This window comes from Nerophis ophidion, linkage group LG09, assembly GCF_033978795.1.
Source record: "Nerophis ophidion isolate RoL-2023_Sa linkage group LG09, RoL_Noph_v1.0, whole genome shotgun sequence".
Taxonomy (NCBI): Eukaryota; Metazoa; Chordata; class Actinopteri; order Syngnathiformes; family Syngnathidae; genus Nerophis; species Nerophis ophidion.
Window position 1 is genome coordinate 36,452,217 of NC_084619.1, and position 22,059 is coordinate 36,474,275.

Consider the following 22,059-nt stretch of genomic DNA (forward strand, 5'->3'; position numbering starts at 1 on the left):
AGGGGTTCGGTGGAGGTCAAGACACACCCGACTCATCGTGTAAATAAAAACTTCTCCATATCGGCGTATTACGGATCCGGCAACAGCAGAAGTAATTTGTTGTGAGTTTATGCACTGTGTTGGTTTTGTTCTTTGAACATGGTGATGTTCATTTCATGCACGGTTCATTTTGTGCGCCAGTAAAAAAACATGGTAACACTTTAGTATGGGGAACGTATTCACCATTAATTAGTTGCTTATTAACTTGCAAATTAGTAACATATTGGCTCTTAACTAGGCATTATAAAGTACGTATTAATGCCTTATTCGGCATGGCCTTATTATAACCCTAACTCTCTTACCCTGGATCTAACCCTTTAACCCTAACCAAATACTCTAAATTTAGTCTTTGTTACTTCTAATTAGGGCTGCAACAACTAATCGATTAAATCGATTAAAATCAATTATAAAAATAGTTGGCGATTAATTTAGTCATCGATTCGTTGGATCTATGCTATGCGCATGCGCAGGGGCTACTTTTTTATTGATTTAAAAAATATATATATATATACAGTATATTTTATTTAAATAAACCTTTATTTATAAACTGCAACATTTACAAAAAGCTTAGAAACAATAATCAAAATAAGTATGGTGCCAGTATGATGCCAGTAGGCTGTTTTTCAATAAACTACTGTAAGGGATAGAAATGTATTTTGTCTCTTTTATCCGATTATTAATCGAAGTAATAATCGACAGATTAATCAATTGTCAAATTAGTTGTTAATTGCAGCCTTACTTAGAATATGTCCCCCTGGTGTCCAAAAAACTCTAAATTAAGCCTTTGTTACTTAGATTATGTTCCCCATACTAAAGTGTTACCAAAAACATATACCGTATTTTTCGGACTATAAATCGCTCCGGAGTATAAGTCGCACCCACAGCCAAACTATGAAAAGAACCTCGACTTGTAGTCCGAAAAATACGGTAACTCTGTCTTCAATTTGAAAAAAACATTTAAATTGTATTTTTCACTAAGAAGGGTTCGGTGAATGCGCATATGAAACTGGTGGGGTTCGGTACCTCCAACAAGGTTAAGAAGCACTGATATAGAAACTATTTTCTTAAACTAGTTTATCATCAAGTCTGCTAAATTATATCTCAAAGTTTCTGTATTCTCCACTTATTTAGAAAGAGAAACTTAACAGCACTGCCTACACATAGCAGTATTTTCTTTGCAGGTTGTGCTTTACTGTACCAACTAATGAGAAGTCGACATTTTCCCCTGTTCTTTTAAATGATATTCATTTCATTGTGTTCTTTGACCAGTAAGAATGTAGACACTTGCAGCGAGAGAAAGCTCACATTCAGTATGTGTCCATGCAGTAAATTAGTCCGATTTCTCGGACAATTCAGCTCTAAATTGAACACCTTAATCCAGTCGCATTAACACACCTGGATTATGTGATTGGAAACCAGATCTTGAGGGGGGTTTGAGGCTGAGGGGACCATTCATGTCGCGCATGCGCCAGTCTCAAGGCGCGTGATACAACCCGGAAGCAGATAGCATTCAATAAAAACAAACAATTGTAATGAAGAAGAGACTGTTTATTTGCTCATCAAATAAAAATAAAACATTTTCAAGAGCATCGATGATAGGAAATAAGCAACAAAGATTTATTTAATGAGGTAATGAAGGAAATGTTGAATGCCGCCTTAATGCGAACTCCCGGACAAAATACGAAAAAAAAATGAAGCATGTATTACAAATTACAAGATAAATAATAAAGTGCACAGAAACTTCTTCACACAGCATTTCCAAACTGATTAACAATAACTCTGTAGTCCACACAACTGGCGAGATAGTCCAGCAACCAAGTTCATCTGGAACAGTATCTCGTCAAGGAACGAACACTCTTTTTCTTTGGATTTTAAAATTCCTTCAATCAATCCACATTTTGCTGCCTTATGATTGAACTCTGAAACATTTTGTTTTCATGATTCTCGGACCAAAAATTCCTTCAAAAAAACTTTTGGTCTTTTTTTACTACGGACCTGCTTTCGTTCCGATACATTCTTGGTAGTAGGATCATGTTCGCATGTTCCAAGATAATTTCTTCATGCTGTTTGCCATTTAATATCAACATAGCCATTAAACACAGAGTATTTCTAATCAGTGGCAATATAACAGCGGACATCACAACATAGTTAGGCTCTTTACTTGTTAGAAGCCACAGACGCCTAATGTGATGTCATGGTGGTCAACCAGAAAGTATACAAATGAACTGCGCTAGAAGGAAATAAGCGCCCTCTAGTGAACGGGAAGCACACTGCGTAAAACCAATAGTCGCATTAGAGAAAGTGCACGGACACTTAGACTTGACACGTAAGTGTGAAAATACACAAAAATATTTTAGAAATCATTTGGAAACGTAATGATTGACACAAATAATGGTAGCCTATATATTCGTTTTCATCACCATTTCAACAGGAAGAGCAACTGATAGCTCTTTGGACAGAACAGCTCACTTCCACTGAACCCCAGAAGCAACAAATACACACAACTTTAACTTAAAGTTGTGTAGATGTCACGATCGATGGCTTGCCTGCTGATGGCATCATATAGTGTCAACAATAATGTGTTCTCTTCACTTTCTCACAGGTGTTGACATATTATGATGTATAATACCTTAAATCATCACCTTTTTGTTTTGGCGCTGAGAAATTCAACTTCCTCCTCTCACTATGAAACAAATCTGATTGGCCCACCTTCATCGGTGACCCCTACTCTCTTTCATATTGTACTCTATTAAAGAACTGTAGATATGTTGCGAAACTTGTCCCACCCATTTACAAGACAAGATGAAACATGATTGAATTTCTTTTGTGACAACTTTTTGTCTTGTCTTTAATTCGTCGACACTGGTTTACTGATGTGTGTGTGTGTGTGTGTGTGTGTGAGTGTGTGTGTGTGTGTGTGTGTGGACTTGCGAAGCCTAAAGCAGGTGATTGACAGAAAAGAGGAACAATGACATGAGCGTTGTAGCCTAACCATTTTCCAGCGGATTTTCCACTGGTGCGGATAATCTTGTCGACTTGTAATATTTATATTTTGTGGGTATATAACAAGGTACTTCCTCAACTTTAAACATTTTGATTTGAAGGTTAAGAAATGTACTTCTTTTTTCACGCACACAGCTGTGAGAAAAGAAGTGCTCGTGTTGCAAAGACAAACAATAGACATAGAGTCCTTCATCCTCCGTTCAACAATTTCCTTTTATGATTTTATAGCTGCTGGATGATTTACAGGGCAGATTGAAATTAATTCAATTGATCCAATTCCAATTGTGTTAGATTACCACCAGTCTTGCGACAGTCGCTCCTACTATTGTATTTGTCATTAGCCCCGGCTGCTGCATTGTTTTGGTCTCTTTCATTTCTGTATCGTGTTGAGACAAAATGACTGTTCTACATCCATCTCCTGTACATTTTAAAACATGGCAGTTATGTATAAGTTATGCCATGAGTCAGCTTTCATAGCCCAGTTACTGTGTAAGTGTGCCAATAGCGACTGGGATTCTTTAAACAGGTCTGGACCCGTGCAGTCATGGCAGTTTTATTTCTGTGCGATCATTTGTCACATTTGGCAGCAGGTTTAAGGTGCTGACAGACACGTAATCCTCAAGTACGGACAACAACCAGTTTGGAGTACAGCCAAAGACATAGGTAATGTTCTGTCACTTTATTGTCAAAACACTCACATGCTTTCCCCCCTAATCAATGTACTGTAATGACTTGCATACGCTCTACCTTAATAATACGTTTTAGCTTTTGTAAACCTTCGACAAACAGCCCATGTTTGAATCTTGGCTGTGACCTTCCCCCTCAGCCGAGAGCAGTGGTCTCAAACTTACGGCTTGCGGGCCATTTTGTAATAAAATTCATACTTAAGTGTAATTGCGGACTCAGGACGATTTATAGTTACCGTATATTACCAAGTAGTAGCCTGGGCGTTTATTTCACAAAATCGATTTTGGAGACGGGCGTTTAAAAGAAGCAGGCGGTTATATGCACAAAGTTTTTTTTAATTTTTGCACCAGCCTACACCAGGCAATTATTTGGTTACAATGGTTACTGTCCAGTTGTTTCGACGCAGGAATCAATTGAGCCAGCCACTCATTGCACCAAACACCACCCCGGTATCTCTCGTGTCACTCGCGGTGTCATACAACTCCTTGGCCTTAATGCGGATCATTTTGCCAGACCCACGGTGGTTCAGTCCACGGACGTGATATATCCACTGACACAAATTAGCATCAAGCTCGTCCCTCACTTTCTTCCTACCTCCACCAGATAAGCCAGCCTGTTTTTCATCGATTTCCGCCTGAGATAGTATTTCTCCTTTTTTTTGTTTTCATTCTTGCACACGTTATGGGTCAACGTTAAACTGGCTGGCCGCTGCCAAACCAGAGTTCTGCTCCGCATACTTCACAACCGCTAGCTTGAACTTTAAGTCAAACTTTCTGTTCTTCTTCCCCCTTAAAGTATTCCCGTCCATCAGTTGTGGTGTACCGGTATCCCGTTCATTCAACTCACTGCTACTGTTGCTTGCCATGTTGAAACTTCCTCGTGGGTTTGTTGTTGTCATTGAGTGTGTGTTACGCTATATGCGGTGACCCTTTGCAATATGTTGATTACCCAGAATCCCCACGTAACCTAAGCCATCACGGCACAGATTTCGTTAAACCTTTGATTGTCATGTAACTCTCTGGACTCCACGCGTCTGCTGTTACCGTAATTACCAGAATTACTGCTTATTTGCTTTTCATTTTAGCTTATAAATTGGGCTTAATGAAATCATCCATATATCCATCCATTTCCTACCGCTTATTCCCTTTTGGGGTCGCTGGCGCCTATCTCAGCTACAATCGGGCAGAAGGCGGTGTACACCTCATCACGGGGCCAACACAGATAGACAGACAACATTCACACTCACATTCACACACTAGGGCCAATTTAGTGTTGACAATCAACCTATCCCCAGGTGCATGTCTTTGGCGGTGGGGGGAAGCCGCAGTACCCGGAGGGAACCCACGCTTTCACGGGGAGAACATGCAAACTCCACACAGAAAGATCCCGAGCCTGGGATTGAACCCAGGACTGCAGGACCTTCGTATTGTGAGGCAGACACACTAACCCCTCTTCCACCGTGAAGCCCATCAATATGATTTTAATCTAAATTATGCAAATAACAGCCCATGGGCGGCTATTTGGACATAGGCGGTTATTAGGAAGTGGCGGTTGATTCACAGCCCTGCGATGAGGAGGCGACCTGTCCAGGGTGTACCCTGCCTTCCGCCCGATTGTAGCTGAGATAGGCGCCAGCGCCCCCCGCGACCCCGAAAGGGAATAAGCGGTAGAAAATGGGTGGATGGATAGACGGTTGATTCACAAAATGGGGTCAGACCCCGGGCGGCTATTAGGACATGGGCGGTTCTTTGCCCAAGGGCGTTTATTTGGTAATACACGGTAAACATGGAGACATAAATACGCTTCCATTGTTTAAAATATTACGATCCTGTGCCAATGCTCTGCATTAACGTATGCTACAGCAGGGTTATTCGACTGGAAGTTGGACCACTGTGAACAATAAAAACATTTTCGTAATGTGATTTATATAACTAAGGTGTTGCTGCAGCATGTTTACTTCAGATGCAGTCAGTAGTCATTTGTTCAACTTCTTCAGTTCTGTTAGTAGTGTTCCTCAAAGTTCCCTTTTAGGTCCTCGAATGCTGTATGTGTTGGATAAATGTGGACCCTTGAAAATGTGAATGCCAAAAGTGTGGCTGTATTAAACTTTTTTACAACACAGTGACGAGTGCTGGCTGCCTTCGAGTCTGCCTACCACTCAATCGGCCTTATTTAATGGCGGGTGTTCTCTATCTCGATTGTCAATGGTGGTTTGAAAGGCAGAGCCTCTGTGGATCTGAGGTAACGAATGAGGTAAACTTTTTGGAGGGTTTAAAGGACTAGGTTTTCATGGGATTGCCAAAGGACTGGCGTAGTTAATAAAATAATGCTTGTTAGGGCCAGTTTTAAGAAAATGGAGCAGAAAGCTGCTTGGCAGGCAAAGCTGCACATTCATGTATATACTGTATGTCCAAACAAACGCATGCACATGCTAACATACTTGAGCTTTGCCGTATCTATGGTGATCTGGAACCTGCTGCAACATTTGAAATCGTTGTCTGCTTTTAGGCATGTTGGTACATCCAAGAACAGATCAGTGGAAACTCCACTGGCACGCTTAAGAGCACACACATGCACACACATCTGTTAAATATCATGGCCCTCATCCTACAGGGAACTATTGCTTGGATCTTGAAAAACAGACAGCAGTCACCATCTGAGAGGATGAAAAGCATCAGAGCGTGTAAGGATGGGGAAAGTAGGCGAATGGGAAAAACACTTCAGCTTTAGATCCTTGTCTTTTTTGACTGTTGATTATTATCCTACTCCACAACTGAAGCAGTAGCCATATAATTTAGTGACTTCAAACTACGAGCTAATATTATATTTTATCACTTAGTCAAAACTACTTGTATCTAGGAAAATAATAATGTCAGTAACAAATGTAGTCATACTTTAGGCCAGTGGTTCTCAACCTTTTTTCAGTGATGTACCCCCTGTGAACATTTTTTTTAATTCAAGTACCCCTTAATCAGAGCGAAGCGTTTTTGGTTGAAAAAAGAGATAAATAAGTGAAATACAGCACTATATCATAAGTTTCTGATTTATTAAATTGTATAACAGAGCAAAATGTTGCTCATTTGTAGTGGTCTTTCTTGAACTATTTGGGAAAAAAAATATAAGAGCAACTAAAAACTTGTTGAAAAATAAACAAGTGATTCAATTATAAATAAAGATTTCTACACATAGAAGTAATCATCAACTTAAAGTGCCTTCTTTGGGGATTGTAATAGAGATCCATCTGGATTCATAAACTTAATTCTAAACTTTTCTTCACAAAAAAAGAAATATTTAACATCAATATTCATGTAACATGTCCACAATAAATCTAGCTGTCAACACTGAATATTGTATTGTTGCATTTCTTTTCACAGTTTATGAACTTACACACATATTTTGTTGAAGTATTATTCAATAAATATATTTATAAAGGATTTTTGAATTGTTGCTATTTTTTGAATATTTTTTTTTAAATCTCACGTACCCCTTGGCATACCTTCAAGTACCCCCAGGGGTACGCGTACCCCCATTTGACAACCTCTGCGTTAGGCCTTACCCTAGTTTGGTTATCCAAAAAGACAACGCATTCCCCTTCAGTTCATTAATGCCAACATAAAAGCTGAAATATGTTGTTAAGACAACTTTGGCAAAACAGTAATATTGATACTGTACTTTCTGTTCAACAACTCCTGCGGCTTTAATGACAGTGAGTGTATAAAGAGTAACTGAATAGTCACAGCAGCACAGCAGAAGAAAGCATGTTAAAATGCTTTTTGTCTGTGTACTAAACTCTCTCTGCAAAAGTGGACATCTGGCCTCACTATTGGACACGCACACACTCTCACGTCCTGCCAACTCTCATCTGGTGAAGCTTACGCAATTTACTGTTAATGCTAACAAACTATTCAAACTTTTTTTTGTTGCATCACCATTAAATCAGACACACGTACACACAAATACCTCGGAGGAGTAAACAGTTTGGGTTTGGTTCCTGTGTAATTCATGGCCTTAGGGTGTGAATAGTTATAACTAAGCTAATAATACATGTGTGCCCTGGAATCAAGTTGACTGATAAAAACATAATTGCTTTAAAAAAATCAAATGTATTCATAGGAACATTTACCGCATTATAATGCGCACTGCTGATGAACTTCTATTGAACTATTTTCGATATTTTTTCATATATAAGGCGCACCGGGTTATAGGGCGCATTAAAGGAGTCATATATATATATATATATATATATATATATATATATATATTTTTTTTTTTCTAAATTAAAAACATTTCATTGTAATATACCTACCATACAATGGTGTTTTTTTGGTCAAAATGTTGCATTGATTATATTTTACAGATCTTCTTCAAGCCGCTTTCTGACAGTCGCTTCCGGATGCGCCATTTTGTGGACGGTCTTATTTACGTGGCTCACCTTCGACAGCGTTTTCACCCCGTCATCTTTGTTGTAGCAGTGTAGCGTGCAAGGACGGGAGTGGAAAAAGTGTGAAAAGATGGAGCTAACTGTTTTAATGATATTCAGGCTTTACTTAAATCAATAACGGAGCATCATCTTTTCATTCGGAAACAAACTTTGAAAAAACACCCGACCAGAACTCTCTAATAAATAAAGTTCCTTGGGTGAATAATGTAAACTCAATACACTGGTATGTTGTAGCGGTTTCATGGAGAGTTTACTGATGATATAAGTAAGAACTTTACACTAATTTATATTAGAAATGGCAACAGCGGAGGATGAATGTCCCACAACAAGAAGATGGAGAAAAAGAAGAAGCTTATCGACTACAATGTCGCTACGGACTACAAAAGCTGACGTGCAAAGTTTTTCAGGATGAATGCAGATCCCAAATACAGATTGGCAGGTACCACCAGAGGGTAAGAAAAAGTTGATTTTGCATAATACTGCGAAACAAAACAGCAGATATGTCTTACCTTCTACACACACAATATAATAATACTCATAGGTTTAATGCGCCGATAATCCATCAAGTGGTGTGGCTTCATAGTTTACCAAAGTCGTACTAAAATATTTTGATACATTTTTGAACGCCGTGTGTAATGTTCTATTTTTTTAATCTAACATACTGTATTTCTTTGAATTACCCCCAAGCATATAGTATGCGCCTGACTTGAATTACTGCCGGGTAAAACTGGCTTCGCAAAATAATTAGTATTAGTATTGTTAGTATTAATAATTAGTATTACCGCCGGGTCAAACTGGTGACGTCACGAGTGACACTTCCCTTGTCATCATTTTAAAAATGGAGGAGGCTGATTTCAATAATTTGAAATCGCATAAAGGGAAGAAGTTTAAGAGCTATTCAGTAGAATTTAAAGTCCAAGTTATTGAATACCGGTATGCTAAAAAGAACAGTAATTAGCTATGTTTTATTAATATACCTGTGGAGCCAACGTTTCGACAGACAGGCAAGATGGCGCTTGAGCGGAGAGGAGGAGCGAAAGAGCGACCTGGACTGAGGTTTTTTTGAAAAATAAAGTCAAACTGCTCAAGCCATGTCCTTCCTTGGTGGTCCTGGGAACCCGCAAGACGACGGCTTGAGCTGTCACAATACCGTAGCTGCGTCTGTTAAATATGAGTCATTAAATGACTCCCGCCTTCTGATGGTAGAGGGCGCTAGTGATCCTTCTTGCGACTATTCGGCTGCAGAAGAAGTGAAATGAGTGATGTGACTGTGCTGGGACGGATATGACGCGGTGGGTGCACGACGGACCTTTGCTGGCTGTGTAAACAACCGGGCTGAAATAAAGCATGTTCCAGTCTTAAATACCCAGTGTATTATTTATACAATAACACTTCATGTTGGCAGCGGTGGGATAAAGAGATCACCCTTGGAGCAGAACGGGAGGGGGAGTTGTATGAGGGTAATTCTGTCGTCGCCCGCACTCGAGGAGCCGAGATAACTGATAGCAGCGGTCTGATAGCAGTTTCCTAAACTGGACTTTCAATCGAAGCAGGAGGTAATAAAGGAAGATCTCCATCGAGACAGAGAGACTTTTAAAACTGAAGAAAGATAAGGAAGACTTCTATAAAAAAGTTATCGATGCTTTTGATCAGAAGGAGCTGGCATGGATTTCATTTATAAGTAAAGGTAGTCCATAATAACGTTTTTTTTTTTTTAATTAAATGTGCTTTTCATGATAGTATCCTTACATCACACTCAAATGTTTTACTGCATGCCTTTGGTGAGTGCCAGAGTGAGAAGAAGTTCTAAAATAATTAGCGCATACTTTATTTTTACCGCATGCCTTTGGTAAGCGCAGGAGTGAGAAGAGGTTTTAATTCAATTAGCGCCCTGGCGGCAATTCAAGTAAATACGGTATACAATGTTGGTGTTGTTTACTTAAGTCATATTGCCATTATATTGCAGTCTTTGTGTATATCTTATGTTTGACTTCCATCTACTGGTCACACTTATTACACCATGCACCAAATAATATTGCTTCGAAGTCGGTAAGCAAAACCAGAAATATTCTGTACATTCGGCGCACCGGGTTATAAGGCGCACTGTCGAGTTTTGACGAAAAAAAAAGGATTTAAGTGCGCCTTGTAGTCTGTAAACTACGGTATACAGCACGATTAATTTTTTTAACAAATGAGTGACATCGTTGCACTTTACGGCACTGACACATTGGCTTATAGGCTACGTGACCGTCAAAGATCACAAATATTTCCTTTGTGCATTATCTTCTTAATAATACCCAGTCATCCATCACCACATTGCGCTTCCAAGTTTGCGGCTTCACTCTGTTGAAAATTTTTTAAAAGCATATTATATATGTTATTGGCCTAAAGCAAGAATTTCAAAAGTAAAAAATGTCTAAATGAACTAAAAATATCAATACAACATTACAATTGGCTACGAGATTGTCATGACGTGGACTTTGCCCATGGTGCAATACGATTGGAGCCGACACGAAGTGAAGGAAAGGACATCTTTTAATTTAACCAAAAAAAAAAAAAAAAAGCGGTCACAGAGGAGGTATGAAAACTTGTCTATGAAAACAAAACTTGCACTAAGGTAAAACTATGGTCGTAAAACAAAAACTTTCACTATGGCATGAATAACAAAAACTTACTTTGAACAAGAAAGTAACTTGGATCTTTGGCATGGAAGGCATAGAAGGTGATAGATGGTGTGCAGGAGGTGATGTCGCCAGGCTGACTACCTGGCAACTACAGGTTTAAATAATGCTGTGGTGATTAGTTAAAACAGGTGCGTGACTCAAAATGGGAAACAGGTGAAACTAATGGTTGCTATGGTGACAAAACAGGAGTGAAAAAGCAGGAACTGAGTGTCTAAATACCAAACAGAACATGACTTAAACAAAAACTTGATCACAGACAGGACAGAGATGAAAACAAATCAGAGCGCACTGTTCAGTATTGTGGCCACTGATTGGCACAGCCCAAGTCAGCGTGCGTATACTGGATTAAAAGGGTGTAAAGATGACTATAAGGCTGTTATTTCATTTCTATGTGTGTTTCATAAAGTTAAACAACATATTAAGACAGTCATAAACAGCTTTTTATGCTGTAGCTAATGAAATATTCGATTTACCATCAATCATTACTACTTCGCGAAAATTAATTTAAATAGTATTTAGGTTTTCCTCTGCCCACTTTTCAACTACAACAAAAAAAAATTCTCAAGACTTTTGACCTTTTGTATGACCAAATTTTACATGTAACAGACTAATCCTTTTGCCCGTGTGACATTATACACAATCAAGTGGCCTAACTTGGTCTCTGTGTTTAGTTTTTTATTGAGTGGGACCAGGGGCTGTATTTACCAAGCTTCTTAGAATTACTCCTAAGAAGTCTGCTATGGGTTGACTTATAAGAATATGAATTATTCGCTGAAAGCTGCACTTAAAAGTTAGTTATCAAGCGTCTTACTCACACTTTCAGCGTGGTGTAGGACTGAATCTTAAGTGTCACACTCAGAGCTGAATTACGACTTTACTATGTGCCGTAACGCTAAATGGGTGAATTTTGGCGAATTAAACGCCTTTCTATTATTCGCTCTCGGAGCGATGACGTCACAACGTGACGTCACATAGGTAGTCAATCTGCCATTTTATCAAACACATTACAAACAACGAGTCAAATCAGCTCTGTTATTTTCCGTTTTTTCGACTGTTTTCCGTACCTTGGAGACATCATGCCTCGTCGGTGTGTTGTCGGAGGTTGTAACAACACGATCATGGACGGATTCAAGTTTATTTATGATGTTAACATGCTATTTAGGCTAGCTGTATGTACATTTGTAGCTATATTTGCATCCAGCGTTTCCCTCCACCCACATTTAATGCCAAACAAACACTTACCAATCAACGGACTTAAGTTGCTCAAGTGTCAAAAGATGCGAAAGTCCCTCGTTTCGTCTGCACATTTTACCGGCGATGCTAAGACAGACATGGCACAGAGATGTATGGATATCCTGCGACACTCAATCGTTGGTTAGAAGGCGATCACCGAATAGCTTTAATAGCTATTTGCTCAATAGCTCCAGTTTCTTCTTCAATTTGGTTTTCGCTATCTGCCTCCATACTCCAACCATCCGTTTCAATACATGCGTAATCTGTTGAATCGCTTAAGCCGCTGAAATCCGGGTCTGAATCCGAGCTAATGTCGCTATATCTTGCTGTGCTATCCGCCATGTTGGCATCACGAGATGACGTCACAGGAAAATGGACGGTGGATTTGCAGATAGCGAAAATCAGGGGCTTTAAAGCCTTTTTTCGGGATATTCCATGACGGGTAAAATTTAGAAAAAAGTTTCGAAAAATAAAATAAGCCACTAGGATCTGATTTTTATTGGTTTTAAACCTTCTGAAATTGTGATAATGTTCCCCTTTAAAGGCAAGTTCAGCCCGACGCTGACCCGCCATGACAAAAAACAGGCATGGGAAGACATATCAAATCAACTAACCGCCTCTCAAACGTTCAGCCATCGGTCACCAGCTGACTCCGAGAAAAAGTTGTATGACGTTCTCTCGAAAAACAGAAGTGAAATCGCAGCTTTCAAGGCCTGCTTCATGCGCACTGGTGTGTATTGCTTCTTTTTCATTTACTTGCATGCCACCTTATTCACTGATATCTAATTAATTCATTTGTATATTCTTACGCAGGCGGAGGACCACCTGGCAAATATTTGAGCGAAGTTGCAGAAGTTGTGCAGCGTTTTCTTGGAGAGGATAACCCCAGCATCTCTGGGTTGGACAGCGGCCATGATCCAGCTGCGATGAAGCTTGAGTTGATTTCAAAAGGGTGAGTTCACAAATTATTGCTGTTGCAACCCTATAGGGATATTGCGCTGCAGCCTAGGTGCGTTTTGGTTAGAGATACGTGCTTGATTGTTTTTGGATATGCAGGCTATCTAAAATGTGTTTGTTCACGTCATAACAACAACAACAACAACAACAACAACAACAACAGGACCATTTCTGATATTTCAGCCAGTCAGCGATCCTGTTCTGTCTCCCTGTAATGTTTGTCAGTTCTTGAGTGGGATTGTGTTGAAAATGTTAATTTTCCTGAAGGAATAAATAAAGTACTATCTAATCTAATATTCTTTATGTTTCAGTTTGGATCGAGATGCATTAGAGTCTCCTGTGTCCCCAGGCATCTCACATACACACTCTCCCTCTGCCTTTGACGCGGTGCAGCCAGGCCCGAGCACTTTGTGTGAGGCAACAGGCAACAATTAAGTGGTGGGTGAAAAACAATAAATCAGCTTAAATTCTTTACATCTTGAGCATGCTATGAATAGCGTCAATAGCTATTCGCTCAATAGTTTCAGTTTCTTCTTTAATACTTTCATACTCCAACATTCTGTTTCAATACATGTGTAATCTGTTGAATCGCTTAAGCCGCTGAAATCCAAGTCTGAATCCGAGCTAATGTCGCTATATCTTGCTGTGGTATTCCCATTGTTTGTTTACATTGGCAGCACTGTATGACGTCACAGGAAGATGGATAGTGGTTTCGAAGATAGCGAAAATAAGGCACTTTAAAGCTTTATTTAGGGATATTCCGAGACCGGTAAAATTTTGAAAAAAAATTCAAAAAATACAACAAGCCATTGGTCCTAAATGATCTCAGTAAGATATTACAGCTTATTGCTGAGATGTTATGACATATATTGAGTAAAACCTGTTTGAAAGTAGAATATCAACTGTTGCAAAGCTGTGTCATCAACACTCACAAGTATAAAACTACTTTTTAACATAATAATTTCTTATTTCAAGCATGAAAAAAAAAAATAATGACTTTGACACCATTTTGTCTCATAATTAAAACGGACGACAGCCAAATGGACTTTGCTGTTTTATTTTCAATGAAACAATAGAAAATACGTACTTACAGTATATAGTAGTACAGTTGGCACAGAACAGTTAACTGACAGTTAATGATGAAACATGTGACATTTCTAACAATTTTGAACAGAAATAGTTTGTGCACATTGAGATGAATTTTTTCAAAATTGCAATGAAAATGTTTTTGGCCATTGGCCGGGCTGTATATATGCACACTAATTGACTGAAAGAACACGCACTTGGCGTGAAGATGTCATGTTGTCCATGGTAAAAGGCATTTTTAGACCATGTGATTTGCCTGAGCGGCTCGGAGACCCCGAGAGTAACAAACGGTTGCCTTGTTGCCTTTCCATTAAGAACAATTAACATATTTTGTAGTACAAGTTTTCTGGTTTCAAGAAATGTATTGCCGAGCGCATATCATTATGTCAAGATAATGGCACTAGCATTTACTTAATTTAAGAATATTTTTCAACATATTGAGCATAAAAATCCCTTTTTTTTCTATCAAGAAAAGTGCACTTATTAGTGAGAATATACTAATTTTAAGGTATTTTTGGGTTCATTAAAGTTAGCTAATTTTACTTGATTTGGAGAGCTACATTTTCTTGTTCTTTTGGCAGATAATGTTGCTTGGTTTATGTACAATGCCCCTCATTTTTTGTGTTTTTTTTCTTGTTTTTGAACACTGACTTTATGCAGTGTACAGCTTGGCTTTTAAAAAAAATGATACAGAGTGACTAATAAAATGAATTGATAAAAGCCCCTTTATAGATGATTTATTGTTCTTACCCAAAGTGGAGGTTGGCGAAGTGTTGTCTGAAGGCTGCCCCTTCACATGGATGGATGTTGCCAGGAATGCTCACGTCTCCATCTCCTCCCTCATCGTCATCATCGTCTGCTGTTTGGAGTGGGACATTGCGCCCCTTACAAATGTTGTGCAGTATTGCACATGCCATAATGATATGGCACACTGTCTGAAGTGTGCCGTATTTCTGAATGCATCACATGAAATCTGTGTTTCCACTGGCCAATCCAACCTCTCCACCACGCGTTGTGTGTTTTTGTGTGCCCTGTGATAAGAATGAACCCTCCTATTAAACCATATATTGTATGATGTATATGTTTTTAGGTGACATCCAGGTGGCACAATGTGCCTCTTAAAAAGCTGCTTCAGACGACTTTCATTTAGTATCCGCGCGTCATGGGTGGACACAGGACACTTGGGTACCACATCTAAGATTTTGTAGCCTGCATCGAACACTACCTGTGTGTTGATGCTGTAGTACCTCTTCCTATTAAAGGGGAACATTATCACCAAACCTATGCAAGCGTCAATATATACCTTGATGTTGCAGAAAAAAGACCATGTATTTTTTTAACTGATTTCCGAACTCTAAATGGGTGAATTTTGGCAAATTAAACGCCTTTCTGTTTATCGGTCTTTTAGCGATGACGTCAGAACGTTACGTCACCGAGGTAACACACCCGCCATATTCATTTTCACATTACAAACACCGGGTCTCAGCTCTGTTATTTTCCGTTTTTTCGACTATTTTTTGGAACCTTGGAGACATCATGCCTCGTCGGTGTGTTGTCGGAGGGTGTAACAACACTAACAGGGAGGGATTCAAGTTGCACCACTGGCAAGAAATCTGCCGCCAGACCCCCATTGAATCTACCAAAGTGTCTTCACATTTTACCGGCGATGCAAAGACAGACATGGCACAGAGATGTATGGATAACCTGCAGATGCATTTCCAACGATTAAGTCAACGAAATCACAAAGGTGAGTTTTGTTGATGTTGTTGACTTATGTGCTAATCAGACATATTTGGTCACGGCATGACTGCCAGCTAATTGATGCTAAAATGCTACGCTAATCGATGCTAACATGCTATTTACGCTAGCTGTATGTACATTTGAAACTAGATACCCACATTTAATGCGAAACAATTTAAGGATTTAAGTTGCTCCAGTGTCACAAGATGCGAAAGTCCTGATCGTTTGGTCCGCACATTTTACCGGCGATGCTAATAAGGCAGCCATGCTATGGGCCACTTCATTAGGTGCACCCATGCTATGGCCGAATAGCGTCAATAGCTATTCGCTCGATAGCTTCAATTTCGTTTTCGCTATCTGCCTCCATACTCCAACCATCTGTTTCAATACATGCGTAATCTGTTGAATCGCTTAAACCGCTGAAATCCGAGTCTGAATCCGAGCTAATGTCGCTATATCTTGCTGTGGTAACCGCCATGTTGTTTGTATTGGCAGCCCTGCAAGACGTCACAGGGAAATGGACAGTCGCATCGCAAATAGCTAAAATTAAGAACTTTAAAGCTTTTTTTAGGGATATTCCGGGAGGTGTAAAATTTTGAAAAAAACTTTGAAAAATAAAACAAGCCACTGGGAACTGATTTTTTATGTTTTAACCCTTTTGAAATTGTGATAATGTTCCCCTTTAACAAACACACTCTCGTCCACACTTGGAGCGATGATCCTTACATGAGTACCATCGATTGCCCCGACGACTCCAGGGAAGCCAGCTACCTGCATGAATGCAGTTTGCTTCTGCTGAATTATCCGGGATGTAGTTGGAAAGTCAATGAAATGCATGACGAGGTGAGGAGCAGTAAGGGCCATTATTGTTTTCATAATACTTCTGCTTACTGATGGTTGTGATGGCCCCAAATCATCAGCGTTACACTGTTGCATTTTCCCAGTGGCGAGATATCGAAGCATTGTGATGACCTTTAGTTCTGCTGTGAAAGCTGTGCTGCCTGATGTTGCTGATGAGATGACGCCCCTTATTAAATCTGTGACAAATATAATACCCGCTCTGTCTAAACGATACCATTTAATCAGCTGCTTGTCATCAAACAAAGCTAGGACATCCTTCCGCGCCCTGTACGTTCGCGCACGTCTCTCTCGCCTCAATGCCATCCCCTGCTGGCAACTCCTAACCACTTAGGACACATAAGAAGGGCTCTTAAATATCGTGGAGAGTAGGAGTGATTCCTAGACTTAAGAACGTTGATAAATAGCTTTTATTCTTAAGTTTGAGAGTAGAACTAAATTTCGCGATTTCTCAGGACTTAAGTGTAACATGGCACTCTAGGACGCTTGATAAAGACGGCCCCAGGGGCGTAGCACCAAATTTTATGCCCCCATACACAAGCCTGAAGGGTCCCTGATCCCACCCTAAATACAATGTCTACGCCCCATTCACACACACACTTGTTATGCTTGCATGCACTAAAACACAAATAATTCCATACATTCGGTTGAAATCAGCCTTTTTGAAAAACTATGTGAAAAAACCTTAACTAGGTTTTGGACTTTTAAAGATGGAATTACTATCTAGAACAGTGGTCCCCAACCTTTTTGTAGATGCGGACCGGTCAACGCTTGATAATTTGTTCCGTGGCGCGGCGGAAGGGGGTTTGTTTCTTTGTCGTGAAAAAGGGAGGTTTTTGGGTTGGTGCACTAATTGTAAGTGTATCTTGTGTTTTTTTTATGTTGATTTAAGAAAAAAATTAAAATAAAAAATAAATTGTTCTTTGGCCCGGTACCAATCGGGCCGCTGCCCGGTGGTTGGGGACCACTGATCTAGAACATATCTAGCTAAACCCCCTTAAGTTGATTTTGTCTGTGAAAAAAGTGTCACGCTTCGCGGCGCACTTGCTGCGCGGAGTTGCCACTTCGTGGATGCACACACGACCAGTCAGCAGGATTGCAGGTAGGAACAAGTTTTAATATAATAAAACAAAAGAACACTGGTGCAAAAAGGGGAAAAACAAAGCGCGTGCCAATGCACGGAAAGGTAATGCTAAAACGTAGCAGGAAACAGAAAACATTAAACGACGTGCCACACGCACGTGAAGCTAAGGCGGAATTTAGCACAAAATAATCTATGATACCAAATACAAACCGTGACGTGTTGCGAAAAGCAAACAATGGACCGAGGACAAACTAAGGAATCAGGTGGGCTTGAATACACAAATAATTATTAGAAACAGGTGTGTGACAGGAGCCCGTGAGGAGGAACACAATACGTTGGCATGGTGACTAACACAAACAAGGAAGTGCTCAAATAAGGATCGTCAGAGTCCAGAAACAAAACATGAACAAATACATAAAAAGGGCAAAACCATGAACGATCCGAGTCACGGATCGTGACAAAAAGTGTTTTTTTAACAATAAAAGTGCAAAAAATTAAATATTATGTAGCCAGAATATGATTTTTTTCCATTATTCACTTATATAATATATAAGTGTTCCTTTACTTCAGAGTGTAAAGTAGACTAGCTGATAGATATCAGTGGATAATATGAACGGTGAACCGTAACAATATCATCAATAATACATCATTAAAATGACTGTTATGATCCGCCTCTCGGATCATACATGGTTTTTGTTCTTGAGTCCTTTTTTTGTGTTTTCTGATTATTTTTGGACTCTTCCGATCCCTAGTTTGTGCACTTCCTTGTTTGTTCGGTTACCATGGGTTCTTATTTGTTTCACCTGCTCTGCTTTTGTCACGCACCTGTGTTTGGTTTGTTACTTTAGTATTTAAGCCTGCCTTTGACCTCAGTTCTGCCTGGATGGTTTGTTTGCTCCACGCAACACTCACGTTGGTTACTCTGCTTTGAAAATACTTTTGCTAAGTTACGTCTTAGCTTCTCGTGCGCTCGGCACGTTGCTTTGGACTTTCGGACTCCATTGCTAAGTTTTAGCTTAGCTTACCGTGCGTAGGCACGCACTTTCTTTTGCTTTTGTACCAGTGTTCTTTTACTTTTTGTATATTATATTAAGTCTTACCTGCAGTTCCTGCCTGTCTTGGTCCTCGTGCATCCGGGGGTGACACAACACGCACACAATGTGTTTCCAACGTGACAATGATCATATTATTGTTAGTGCAGCTCCTTCAAACTTAGCGATGCCTCTGTGCCTAACTTTAATTGAGGATCTTTGAACACACCACAGCTGCATGCAATGAGATGCAAAAGTGAAAATTGTACATAACTTTCTCATATGCTGCCAAAAATAGATTTATCATATTTTTATCTTACTCTATCACTTCATCCGTGTTCCAAAATGCTGGTGCTTTGTTTAAATGCTTATGTGAATTTACATGTGTTGTGTGAATAGTTCGAAGTTAGGTTTGCTGCTATCCAGGTCTTTTAATTTCATTTAAGCCACCTATTCATTGAACTTTCACCTGTGTATTTACTCTACTTTAACATTTATGATGTTGCATTTATATATAAATGACAAAAAATATTCAAACATTACAAAAGCCCATAAATAAATGATAGAGAAGGTGGGAAACATTAAATTGAAGAAAGAACTCGTAATAATGTGCAAGGGGAGTGTTCACTAGGCTCCCACTCCTTTATCTGCACCTCGCCATCACTCAAAGATAAGACTGATGGGAAATGTTCACTTGTCCATTTCATTCATCAATTGTGTGTATTTTATATTGTTTTTTGCATATAAAAGTGGAATTATTCTTATTGAAGTTATGGCAATATTTTCAGGTGTAAATTCATTACTTGAATACACTTACATGTTTTAAGTGTAACAAGTTTCTTCAGTTTTTGTACAATTTGAGGTACTATTTACATGAGAGTAAGTTGTTCAGAGCGGTGAGTTTTTAATAATACATTTGAATGTTTAATATAGTTTTACTGTGTACCGACCTTGTTGAGAAATAATTTTGAAGGCGAGTTGCCACGGGAGAGCTTAGTTGAGATTAAACATCCTCCAGTCAACATAATTGTTTTTACCAGTCAACACTTTGCTTTCTTTGAGTTAAACTGTGTTTCCTGAGAGAGTTTTGATTTGATCACCTACTGACCATCTGTGTTAGTTCAGCCGGTTATGAAAATACAGTTGGTGTCATGACATACGCCAAAGCATTTAAGCTGAGCATTAGCTAAAGAATACCTAATCTTTCCCTGAAATAATTATCAATAATAGCAGACAAGAGAATACTTGAGGCTTGTTCTCATCAATTATTTCCCTATAGGGGATAACACATCATAACACGATAGACTTAATGGTTTGACTATATTTGTACAGGTGCAAATATTTTTATTCTCAAGGCATTCCGCTAAATTAAGCTACCGCTTCATTGTTCATATTATTGTCATGTCAGTAATACAGAAATACTGTATATACGGTAGAGTGTGCTTTCTTTTTCTGACAAATGGTGCTCTATAAGTTGAGCTAATTCACACAAAAACAAATAAAGCCGCTTTAAAGCCATATCCGAGTATTAAGTTTTCCATTTCTCGGAAGTCCAAATCAGAATGAACAATCCTTATCTGAGTGTAGTATATAACAGGGCTCTATCTCCAACTCATAATTAGGGTCAGATCTTATCTTCACCTTCTCCTCCCACCTTATATTCACTCCCAACGCTCTTTTATCTCCACTAAAAGAATGCATGTTTACTTTTCGCCCACTCCACAAAGGGCGAGAGCAAAAAAATAGCTTTTTGTGGTTTTGTTTGCGCACGTTACCCAAGGGTGTGCATGCATGAGTGATGGCAGTGACATCGTTGGAAGGACTGGTTAGGAACAGATGCAAACTGACTCTGTTTTCCCATCTTTACTCAATAATACCGCGAGGAACTGTCTTATGAGCATGCCAAATTAAATTCATAGAGTGGTACACTGCAAAAACTGATATCTAAGTAAGATTAAAAATCACAAATAAGACTGATATTTGCTTATTTTCTGTCTGATAAGATCATTCTTCTCACTAAGCAGATTTTGTTAGTGTTTTACTTGTTTTAAGTGTTTTGCTCCTAAATGATGTCAGTAAGATATTACAGTTTGTTGCTGAGATATGATGACCTATATTGAGTCAAACATGCTTGAAAGTAGAATATCAAGTGTTGCAAAGCTGTGTCATCAACACTCACAAGTAGAAAACTACTTTTTAAAGTAATAATTTCTTATTTCAAGCATGAAAAAAAAAATCATGATTCCGAGCGCATGTCCTTATGTCAAGATAATAGCATTAGCATTTACTTATTTAAGAATATTTTTCAACATATTGAGCAAAAAGGTCAAATTTTTTTTTGTACCAAAAAAGTGCACTTGTTATTGGTGAGAATATACTTATTTTAAGGTATTTTCGGGTTCATTGAGGTTAGCTGATTTGATTTGTCTTGACGAGCCAAATTTTTTTTTTCTATTGGCAGATAATGTTGCTTATTTCAAGTAAAATACCTCTCATTTTTGTATTTTTTTTCTCGTTTTTGAACACTGACTTATTGCAGTGTGGGGTCTGAAAGTAATGACAGCCTACAAAACCAGGCCAGACACTACAAAGTTGTACAGGAGCTTAATTTAAGAATATTTTTCAACATATTGAGCAAAAAAGTCAGATTTTTTTTCTAGCAAAAAAAGTGCACTTGTTATTAGTGAGAATATACTTATTTTAAGGTATTTTGGGTTCATTGAGGTTAGCTAATTTGACTTGTTTTGGAAAGTCTTGACAAGCCAAATTTTCTTGTTCTATTGGCAGATAATTTTGCTTACTTTAAGTAAAATACGCCTCATTTTTGTATTTTTTTCCCTTGTTTTTGAACACTGACTTTTTGTAGTGCACGTAGGGGATCAAGAGGTACAGGTAACCCACGGTACAGTTTGTAGCTTAGTGTTTTGGCCACGGTTTCGATTCATGTTCGGTGTTTTTTTTATTTATTTAAGGAGAGCAACTATTTTCTAATCAAGATTGTGTCTTTATTTTGGTTTTCTGCAAAACTTGCATTTTGCAGTACAAAAACTATCACTGCTGTACCGAATACTATAACATTCTTCTTAAAGGGGCCCCATTAAGCAAAACCAAATGTTCTCACCAATTGGTACCTGTTTTTATGTATTTGAGTTGAGTTGAGTTTATTTGGAACGTGCATGCATACAACATGATACGTCACAATTTACAGTTCGTCTA

General features: G+C 38.9%; 1 long non-coding RNA gene across 1 annotated transcript; it reads left to right on the top strand.

The window, feature by feature from the left end:
* Positions 1-12,670: 12,670 nt before the first annotated feature.
* LOC133558806 (uncharacterized) lies at positions 12,671-15,148 on the top strand. The gene is made up of 4 exons (XR_009808007.1): positions 12,671-12,817; positions 12,901-13,039; positions 13,356-13,482; positions 14,887-15,148. It is a non-coding gene; the product is annotated as an uncharacterized LOC133558806 (long non-coding RNA).
* Positions 15,149-22,059: the final 6,911 nt, after the last annotated feature.